Source organism: Pan troglodytes, chromosome 17 (genome assembly GCF_028858775.2).
Source record: "Pan troglodytes isolate AG18354 chromosome 17, NHGRI_mPanTro3-v2.0_pri, whole genome shotgun sequence".
In the NCBI taxonomy this organism is placed as follows: domain Eukaryota; kingdom Metazoa; phylum Chordata; class Mammalia; order Primates; family Hominidae; genus Pan; species Pan troglodytes.
Window position 1 is genome coordinate 3,499,762 of NC_072415.2, and position 12,630 is coordinate 3,512,391.

The 12,630-nt window shown below is 21.6% G+C and overlaps 1 long non-coding RNA gene across 1 annotated transcript in view; it reads right to left on the reverse strand.

The window, feature by feature from the left end:
• Nucleotides 1-10,527, reverse strand: part of LOC129137836 (uncharacterized) — a 213,915-nt gene extending 203,388 nt beyond the window's left edge. Inside the window, exons 1-2 of the long non-coding RNA XR_010152091.1 lie at nt 10,415-10,527; nt 4,996-5,113 (exon numbers count right to left, since the gene is read on the reverse strand). This is a non-coding gene — a long non-coding RNA (uncharacterized LOC129137836). The remainder of the gene's footprint in view (nt 1-4,995; nt 5,114-10,414) is intronic.
• Between the last annotated feature and the right edge of the window lie 2,103 nt (nt 10,528-12,630).

The window sequence follows — 12,630 nt, forward strand, 5'->3', positions numbered from 1 at the left end:
GGGTAACTTTGATATTTTATGTACAGTATATAATACGTATTTGGGGTAATATGATATTTTATGTACAGTATATAATATATATTTGGGGTATTCTTATATTTCATATACAGTATTTCATATATATTTGGTGTTCTTTGATATTTTATGTACAGTATATGATATATATTTGGGTTACTTTGATATTTTATTAACAGTATATAATACATATTTGGGTACTTTGATATTTCATATACTGTAGTTAATACATATATAGGGTACTTTGATATTTTATGTACAGTATATAATATATGTTTGGGGTAATTTGATATTTTATCTACAGCATATAATACATATTAAGTTTACTGTAATATTTTATGTACAGTATATAATACATATTTGGTGTACTTTGATATTTTGTCTACAGTATAAAATGCATATTTGTTTCACTTTGATATTTTTTGTACAGTATAAAGTACATATCTGTTTCTGTTTTATAATTTATCTACAGTATATATTTGTGGTACTTTGATATTTTACATTCACTATATAATACATATTTGGATTACTTTGATTTCTTATGTACAGTATGTAATATTTATTTGGTTTACTTTGTTATTTTATATTCAGTACATAACACATATTTGGGGTACTTTGATATTTTATGTACAGTATATAATACATGTTTGGGGTACTTTGATATATTAAGTACAGTACATAACACATATTTGGGGTACTTTCTTATTTCATATACAGTATTTCATATATATTTTGTGTTCTTTGATATTTTATGTACAGTATATAATATGTATTTGGGTTACTTTGATATTTTATAAACAGTATATAATACACATTTGGGGTAGTTTGATATTTCATATACAGTATTTAATATATATTTGGGGTACTTTGATATTTTATGTACAGTATATAATACATATTTGGGGTACTTTGATATATTATGTACAGTAAATAATACATATTTTGGGTACTTTGATATGTCATATACAGTATTTCACATATATTTGGTGTTCTTTGATATTTGATGTACAGTATATAATATATATTTTGGTTACTTTGATAATTTATGTACAGTATATAATACATATTTTGTGGTACTTTGATATTTTATGTACAGTATATAATACATATTTGGGGTACTTTGATATACTATGTACAGTATGTAATACATGTTTGGGGTCCTTTGATGTTTCATATACAGTATTTCATATATATTTGGTGTACTTTGATATATTATGTACAGTATATAATATATATTTGGGTTACTTTGATATTTTATGAACAGTATATAATACATATTTGGGGTACTTTGATATTTCATACACAGTATGTAATATATAATTGCGGTATTTTGATATTTTATGTACAGTATATAATATATGTTTGGGGTTCTTTGATATTTTATGTACAGTATAAAATACATATTTGGAGTATTTTGATAATTCATGTACTGTATATAATACATATTTGGTGTACTTTGATATTTTATGTCCAGCATATATTACATATTAGGTTTACTTTAATATTTTATATACAGTATAAAATACATATTTGGTGTCTTTGATATTTTATCTACAGTATAACATGCATATTTGTTTCAGTTTCATATTTTAAGTACAGTATAAAATACATATCTGTCTCTCTTGAATAATTTATCTACAGTATATAATTCATATTTTGGGTACTTTGGTATTTTATGTACACTATATAATGCATATTTGGGGTACTTTGATATTTTATGTACAGTATATAATACATATTTGGGGTACTTTGATAATTCATGTACAGTATATAATACATATTTTGGGTACTTTCATATTTTATGTACAGTATATAATACACATTAGGGTACTTTGATATTTTATCTACTGTAAATTATACATATTTGGGGTACTTTGATATTTTATGTCAGTATATAGTACATATTTGTGATACTTTGTTATTTTATGCACAGTATATAATACATATTTGGTGTACTTTGATATTTTGTGTACAGTATAGAATACATATTTGCTGTACTTAGTATTTTATGAACAGTATATAATACATTTTAGGGGTATTTTAAAATTTTATGTACAGTATATAGTACATATTTGGTGTACTTTGATATTTTATGAACAGCATATAATACATATTTGGTGTACTTTTATATTTTATGTACAGTATATAATTCATATTTCGTGTAGTTTGATGTTTTATGTACAGTATATAATACATATTTGGTGTACTTTGATATTGTATGTACAGTATAAAATACATATTTGTTTCCCATTGAGGATTTATGTACAGTATATAATACATATTTGGGGTGCTTTGATATTTTATGTACAGTATATAACACATATTTCTAATACTTTTTTATGTAAAGTATATAATATATATTTGGTGTAGTTTAATATTTTATATACAGTACATAATATATATTTGTGGTACTTTGATATTGTATGTATGGTATATAATACATATTTGGGGTACTTTTATATTTCATGTACATTATTTAATATATATTTTGGGTACTTTGATATTTTATGTACAGAATAAAATATATATTTGGTGTACTTTGGTATTTTATGTACAGCATATAATACATATTTTGTGTACTTTGATATTTTATTAACAGTATATAATACTTATTTGGTGTAGTTTGATATTTTATGAACAGTATTTAAATCATATTTGGTGTATTTTGATATTTTATGTATGGTTTATAATACATATTTCTTTCACTTTGATAATTTATGTACAGTATATAATACATATTTGGTTCACTTTGATACTTTTGTACAGTATGTAAGAGATATTTGGGATAATTTGATATATTCTGTACAGTATATAAGACATATTTGTGGTTCTTTGATATTTCATGTACTGTATATAATACGTATTTGGTGTATTTTGATATTTTATCTACAGTATATAATCCATATTTGGGGTACTTTGATATTTTATGTACAGTATATAATACATGTTTGGGGTACTTTGATATTTCATGTACACCATATAATATATCTTTAGTGTTCTTTGATATTTTATGTACAGTATATAGTTTATATTTGGGGTATTTTGATATTATATGTAGAGTACATAATCCATATTGGGGGCACTTTGATATTTTATGTACAGTGTATAATACATATTTTGTGTACTTTGATATTTTAAGTACAGTGTATAATACATATTTTGCATAATTTGATACTTTATGTATTGTGTATAGTACATATTTTCATAGTTTGATATTTTATGTGCAGTGTAAAATACAGATTTTGCTTAGTATGATATTTTATGTACTGTGTATAGTACATATTTTAGGTGCTTTGATATTTTATCTACAGACTATAATACATATTTTGCGTAATTTGATATTTTATCTACAGTGTATAATACATATTTTGTGAAATATAATATTCTATCTAGAGTTTATAATACATATTTTGCATAGTTTAATATTTTATCTACAGAGTAAAATACATATTTTGCTTACTTTGGTATTATATCTAAAGTCTATAATACATATTTTGCATACTTTCATATTTTATGTACAGTGTAAAATACATATTTTGTGTACTTTGATATTTCATCTACAGTGTGTAATACATATTTTGCGTAATTTGATGTTTTATGTACAGTCTATAATACATTTTTTTGGGTACTTTGATATTTTATATACTGTATATAATACATATTTTGCATAGTTTTTGATATTTCATCTACAGTATATAATACATGTTTTGCATAGTTTTTCATATTTTATGTACAGTATATAATACATATATTATGTACTTTGATATTTTATGTACTGTATGTGATACACATTTAGCATATATTTTGATATTTTATGTACAGCATATAATACATATTTTGCATTCTTTGATACTTTATGTGCAGTATATATTACATGTTTGGTATATTTTGATATTTCATGTACAGTATATAATATATCATATATTAAATATGTAACATATATTATATATATCATATATTGTATGTAATATACATCATATATTTTATGTTACATTTCATTTATTATATGTTATATGTAATATATTATCAATAATGTATATCATAAGTTATATATAATATATATCATACATTATAAAATGTATAGCATATGTTATATACTAAATGGCATATATTATATAATATATAACATATCTTATATAATATATATCATATATCATATTATATACCATATATCATATATCATACATCATACATTATATTATATTTATCATATATTATATGATGTATGTCATATGGTATATTTATTATATTTGGTATATATTACCTATAAGTTATTATTTACATATCATATAATATATGATTTATTGACTGTATTCTTTATTATATATTTTATTAAAATATATTATATATAATGTATTTATCATATATTTTATAAATTATGTATTTATTTAGTAACATATATAAAATATTATATATAATAGATAGTATATAATGTATATTATATACATGTCACAAAATATAATATATATTATTGTTCATCATATAATATACATAATATTCTATATCTTATATTATATAATATATATGATATTTTATATATATCATGTAATATATATATTATAAATTATATAATATATATAATATATACAATACATTTTATATAATATGTATAATATATATAATATATTTTCCATAATATATTATATATAATATATTTTATATTATACACTATATATAATATATTATATATAATATATATCTTATATATAACATATTATATATATTTTATAAATAATACATAATATGTAATATATATTATGTCATATTATATATATTATATATTATATATTATATGTAATAATTATTAGTAATAATGATAGTTTTGAGATGGAGTTTTGTTCTGTTGCACAGGCTGGAGTGCAATGGCGCCAGCATGGCTCACTGCAAACTCTGCCTCACAGGTTCAAGCGATTGTCCTGCCGCAGTCTCCCGGGTAGCTAGTACTACACCACACTGGGAGTACACCAGCTGCCAACATACCTGGCTAAGTTTTTTTGTTTAGTAGAGACAGGTTTTCATTCTGTTGGCCAGGTAGGTCTTGATCTGCTCACCTTGTGATCCTCTTGCCTTGGCCTCCCAAAATGCTGGTATTAGAGGCCTGAAGAAAGATTCATATTTTTTAAATGAAGAAAAATTTCAAAAGTACTCTGCTTGGTACAATAATCAAATGTATACATTGAGGAATAAAAAATGACCATGAAACATATCGATAACTGAATATGGAAAATACAGAGGATAATTTTTTAAATAACATATTTGGAAAGCACTAACTAGTAATTTGGAGAGTTTGCATTAGACAGGACAGTATGAACATAGCTGGAATGAAGAAACACGGTTTCCCATAAGAAAAATCAAAATCAGGGAAAATGAAAACACAAAAGTTCAGTCTGCTCTTACCTTCGAAAAACTCAGCACAGAAAGTGGCTCTTAGGACCAAGGGCAGGAGCTCCGTAATCCCACCACCATGGCGATAGGGCATAAATATTCCAGGGTGAAGGCACAATCCACATTGTGAGGTCAAACTACCGCCAGGCAGACAGGAGTGTTTTACATGTACAGGAAGGTCATTGAAGGCTCACTGTTTGTTTTAAAAACCGAATCCCAAGCCCACACATTCCCTTGCTGTACTTCTTAAAATAAGATATGAGTTGCGAAATAGGGCACCCCCAAATACACATATACATACATATGTGTATATACATATACAATTATCTATAAGGTAACATATATAACATATGTAATAATTATAACATATATATAATTTTTTAAATACTGCATCCTCACATTATATATAATATATTATGTATAATATAATGTAAAATATTATATAATTATGATATACAATATAATATATATAATATTATATAATTATATATAACATAATATGTAATTATACATATAATTATATAATTATATATGACATAATAATATATAATACATAATGTATAATATATAGTATATTATATAATATATAATATTAAATGTATAATATAGTATATAATTTATAATATCTAATAAATAATGTAATATATACTGTATTACATATTACATATAATATGTAATATATTATATATATTATACATTATATTAGATGTTATATATTATATAATATATTATATAATAGATATTTTATATCATATTTTATATTATAGCTTAATATAATATATATTAGAATGTTATATATGACAAAAATTAGATTATATACAACATATATTATCAATAGTAATAATATAATATAATATATAATATATCATGTTATAATACATATCATATATTAAGATATAGCATATATAAAATACAATATAATCATATGTAATAGAATATTATATAATTATCTATATTTGATAAAATATATAATATATATCATCTATTATATAATATATAACATATAATATATATAGTATCTGTCATATATTATATATCATATATTATATATAATATGTATCACAAATTATATATATTATATGTTATATATAATATGTACCATATATTATATGTTATATATCATTTATTATGAATAGTATATATTATATGTTATACATAATATATATCACATATTGTTTAATATGTAGAATATACTATATAATATATATCATGTAGAATATACTATATAATATATATCATATATTATATAATATATAGCATATATCATATGACATATAGCATATATCATATTATATAGCATATATCATATATACTTCATACATAATATTATATATATCATATATTACATAATATATTTCATATTTTATATTTATTATATATGGTATATTTTACAAAAAATATATTCTTTACATATCATATAATATACAAATATCCATATTATAGAATATATTATAAATTTTATTTAATACAAATTATATATAATATATTTATCATATATTTTATATGTTATATAATTAATATATAATATACGTAATATATAACATATATTATGTAATATAAATTATTTAAATGTCATAAAATGTAACACATATGATATTTCTTTATATAATATACATCATATTATATATTATAGAATATATATGTTATATATATTATATAACATATAATGTATGTTATATATATTATATATAAAACATATTATATATGTTCTATGTAATATATTATGTCACATTATGTATATTATATATTATATGTGATATATATTACATATTATATGTACTGTATACAATATGACATAATATATAATATATATTATGAATTATGACATATTATATATTATATATTATATATAACGAATATAATATATTATATATAACATATATATTATATTATATATAACAAATATAATATATTATATATAACATGTACAATATATTATATAATAAATAATATATAACATGTATAATATATTATATAATATATATTACATATGTAATGTATAATATATTATATAATATATATTACATATGTAATGTATATTATATATATAATTGTTTTTATTCAGAGTCTTCTTCTTTTGCACAGACTAGGGTGTAATGGCACCATCTTGGCTTACTGCTAACTCTGCCTCATGGGTTCAAACGATTGTCCTGCCTCAGCCTCCCAGGTAGCTGGGACTACACCATACTGGGACTACTCCAGCTGCCACCATGCCTGGCTAATTTTTTTTAGTTTTAGTAGAGACAGGATTCCACTGTATTGGCCAGGATGGTCTTGATCTCCTCACGTTGTGATCCTCTTGCCTTGGCCTCCCAAATTCCTGGGATTAGAAGCCTGAGCCAAGATACATATATTTTAAATGAAGAAAAATTTCAAAGTTACTCTGCTTGGTCCAATAATCAAATATATAAATTGAGGAATAAAACATAACCATGAAACCTATTGATAACTGCATATGTAAAATACAGAGGATAATATTCTAAATAACATATTTGCAAAGCACTAACTAATAATCTGAAGAGTTTGCATTTGACACGTCAATATGAAAATACCTTGAATGCAGCAACACAGATTCAACAAGAGAAAAATCAAAATCATGGGAAATGAAAGCACAAAGGTTCAATCTGCCCTAAGCTTTGTAAAACTCATCAAAGACAGTGGCACTTAGGACCAAGGGCAGGAGATCCCTAATCAAATCACCACGGCGATAGTGCATACACATTACAGGGTGAAGGCACAGTCCACATTGTGAGGTCCAACTGCTGCCAGGCAGTCAGCGGTGCTTTTCCATGTACAGGAATGTCACTGAAGGCTCAGTGTTTTGTTTAAAAGACTAATCCCAAGCCCACATATTACTACTCTGTACTTCTTAAAATAAGTTATGAGATGGGAAATAGGGCACCGCAAAATATATATATATGTGTGTATATATAAAAATATATAATTTATAAAACGTAATATATATAAATTTTATAATATATATAGCATACATATAATTTTCTTTTATATCCTGCATCCTTATATTATATAAAATATATTATGTATAATATAATATATAAAGTTATGTTATTATATACAATATAATATAAGTAATAATATATAATTTTTACATATAACATCATATATAATTATATATATAATTATACAATTATATATATAATAATATATAATGTTATCATATAGAATATATATAATATATAATATATGATATAATATAGACTGTCATATATATAACATATTATATAATATATAATATTTACTATATAATATAATATATAATGCACTATATATTACATATAATATGTAATATATTATACATAATATATAATATATTAGATATCATAAAATGTACGCTATATTATATATTAAAAATTATATATTATAAAACATATTATAAATAATATCATAAAATAATATATATTATAATATATATGATATATATTAGATTAAATATGTAATATATTACATTAGATATAATAATATTATATATTATAAAATATGTTATAAGTTATATATAATATATTATGATATATTATATATAATAAATTATGATGTAATATATACTATGTATTAAGATATTTTTCACAATATATAATAGAATCATATGTTATAGACTATTATATATTATATATAATATATAACATATATAATGTATATCATATGTCATATATAATATATATCATGTATTCTATATCATATATTATATATAATATGTATCATATATTACATATATCATACATTATATGTAATAAATATCATATATTACATGTTATATATCATATATTATCTGTTATATATCATATATTATCAATAATATATGTCATATGTTCAATGTAATATATATCATACATTATATAATATAGAGCATAGGTTATAAAATATTTATAATATATTATATAATTTATAGCATATATTATATAATATATATCATATATCATATTATATACCATATATCATATAATATACATCATATATTATGTTATATATATCATAAGTTATATAATATATGTCATATATTATATTTATTATAGATGGTATATATTACCTATAATGTATTATTTACATATCATATAATTTATAACTTAAAAATTATATAATATATTATATGTTTTGTTTAAAGTATAATATATAATATATATATTATATATTTTATATAAGATATATTCAATATATGATATATAATATATAATATATATTATATACATGTCATAAAATATAATATATATTATAGATCATTATATAATACACATATTATATATTAAATAAAATACATAATACATATCATATATATTATATATAATATAAATAATATAAATTATATGTAATATATAATGTCATATATCATGTATTATATATTGTATATAATATGTAACACATATAATATATATTATATATAATAATACGTAATATTTTTATGTATATTATGAGATATTATATAATATATATTTATATTACAGATGTAATATATTATATAATATATAATGCATATATATTTTATATATTATATATTTAATTGTTTTTAGACAGAGTCTTGTTCTGTCGCACTGACTGGGGTGCAATGGCACCATCTTGGCTCAGTGCAACCTCTGCCTCCCGGGTTCCAGCGATTGACCTGCCTCAGCCTCCCAGGTAGCTGGGACTACACCATACTGGGATTACTCCAGCTGCCACCATGCCTGGCTAATTTTTTTTAGTTTTAGTAGAGACAGGGTTTCACAGTATTGGCCAGGATGGTCTTGATCTCCTCACGTTGTGATCCTCTTGCCTTTGCCTCCCAAAGTGCTAGGATTGGAGGCCTGAACAAAGATACATATTTTTCAAATGAAGAAAAATTTCAAAGGTACTCTGCTTGGTACAGTAATCAAATATATAAATTGAGGAATAAAACATAACCATGAAACATATTGATAACTGCATAGGGAAAATACAGAAGAAAATATTTTAAATAACATATTTGGAAAGCACTAACCAAGAATTTGAGGAGTTTACATTTGACTGGCCAGTATGAACATACCTTGAATGCAGCAACACAGGTTCCACATGAGAAAAATCAAAATCAGGGAAAATGAAACCACAAAAGTTCAATCTGCTCTGAGCTTTGAAAAACTCAGCACAGGCAGTTGCACTTAGGACCAAGGGCAGGAGATCCCTAATCCCATCACCATGGCGATAGGGCATACACATTCCAAGGTGAAGGCACAATCCACATTGTGAGGTCCAACTGCTGCCAGGCAGTCAGGAGTGCTTTTACAAGTACAGGAATGTCATTGAAGGCTCAGTGTTTTCTTTCAAAAACTGAAGCCCAAGCCCACACATTACTATGATGTACATGTTAAAATAAGATATGAAATGGGAAATAGGGCACCTACAAATATATATATATATATGTGTGCATATATATATAAAAGTGTATATATATATATAATTTATATAATGTAAATATAAAACTTAAATAATATGTATAACATATATATAATTTTCTTTTACACCCTGCCTCCTTATATTATATATAATATATTATGTATAATATAATATATAATGATAAGATAATATTATATACAGTATAATACATATAATAATATATAATTATTACATATAACATAATATATAATAATATATATTTATGCAATTATATATATAATTATATATAATATAATATGTAATATATAATATATATTATATAATATAACATATATTATATAATATAGAATATCATATGTATAACATATTGTATAATATATAATATTTACTATATAATATAATATAAAATGTATTATGTTACTTATGATATGTAATATACTACACATAATATATAATATATTAGATATTATCAAATATATAATATATAATATATTAGATATTATATATTATATAACATACTATATAATATCATAATATAATGCATATTATTATATTATATATGATATATTAGATGAAATATATAATATATTACTTTATGAAAAATAATATAATATAATATAAAATATATTATGATATATTATATGTAATATATTATGATATAATATATATTATATATTAAGATATTTTATATATAATATATAATATAATTGTACACAATAGAATATTATATACTATATATAATATATAACATTTATAATATATTTCATATATCATATATAATACATATCATGTATTATGCATAATATATTATATATAATATGTATCATATATTACATATATCATACATTACATGGAATATATATCATATATTATATGTTATATATCATTTTTTATATGTTATATATCAAATATTAGCAATAATATATATCATATGTTCAATATAATATATATCACACATTATATAATATGTAGCATATGTTATAAAATATATATAAAATATTATATAATATATACCATATATTACTTAGTATATATCATATAACATATTATATACAATATGTAATATGATATACATCATACATTATATGATATGTTATGTAATATATGTCATATATTTTATTTATTATAGATGGTATATATTACCTATAATATATTATTTACATATCATATAATATATGATTTAAATATTATATAATATATGATATGTAATATATGATGTCATATAATATATATTATATTTTATGTTATTTGTAATATATAATACCTATAATATATACAATATATAATATGACATAATGTTTTTTATGTATATTATGAGATATTATATATTATATCTTACAGATATAATATATTATATAATATATAATGCATTTATATAATATATATTATATATATAATTGTTTTTAGATAGAGTCTTGTTCTGTTGCACAGACTGTGGTGCAATGGCACCATCTTGGCTCACTGCAACTTCTGCCTCATTGGTTCAAGCGATTGTCTTGCCTCAGACTCCCACGTACCTGGGACTACACCATACTGGGACTCCTCCAGCTGCCACCATGCCTGGCTTATTTTCTTTAGTTTTAGTAGAGACAGGATTTCACTGTATTGGCCAGGATGGTCTTGATTTCTTCACGTTGTGATCTTCTTGCTTTGGTCTCCCAAAGTGCTGGGATTAGATGCCTGAGTCAAGATACATATTTTTTAAATGAAGAAAAATTTCAAAGGTACTCTGCTTGGTCCAATAATCAAATATATAAATTGAGGAATAAAACACAACCACGAAACATATTGATAACTGAATATGAAATATACAGAGGATAATGTTTTAAACAACAAATTTGGAAAGCCCTAACTAATAATTTGAATAGT